Raw genomic sequence first — 433 nt, 5'->3', positions numbered from 1 at the left:
CTGCCTGCACCCACTGCCTGTACCCACTGCCTGCCCTGCCTGCACTTCCTGTACCCACTGCCTGCCCTGCCTGCCTGCCCTGCCTGCATCCATTGCCTGCATCCACCGCCTTTATCCACTGCCTACCCTGCCTGCTTGCACTGCCTGCACCGCCTGCATCCACTGCCTGTATCCACTGCCTGTACCCACTGCCTGCCTGCACTGCCTGCCTGCACTCCCTGCCCTGCCTGCACCCACTGCCTGTACCCACTGCCTGCCCTGCCTGCACCCACTGCCTGCCCTGCCTGCACCGCCCTGCCTGCCCTGCCTGCACTGCCTGCCCTGCCTGCACCCACTGCCTGCACCCACTGCCTGTATCCACTGCCTGCACTGCCTGCACCCACTGCCTGTACCCACTGCCTGCCCTGCCTGCACCCACTGCTTGCCTGGACTG

At 67.0% G+C, this 433-nt stretch overlaps 1 protein-coding gene across 1 annotated transcript in view; it reads right to left on the bottom strand.

Annotated features, from left to right (window-relative positions):
* Positions 1-433, bottom strand: part of ESPN (espin) — a 12,366-nt gene that overhangs the window by 11,100 nt on the left and 833 nt on the right. The gene's annotated exons all lie outside the window — the stretch shown is intronic.

This window comes from Calidris pugnax, unplaced genomic scaffold, assembly GCF_001431845.1.
Source record: "Calidris pugnax isolate Ruff unplaced genomic scaffold, ASM143184v1 scaffold161, whole genome shotgun sequence".
NCBI classification, from domain to species: domain Eukaryota; kingdom Metazoa; phylum Chordata; class Aves; order Charadriiformes; family Scolopacidae; genus Calidris; species Calidris pugnax.
The sequence above is the reverse complement of the archived record's forward strand: the minus strand, read 5'-3'. Positions and strand labels throughout refer to the sequence as shown.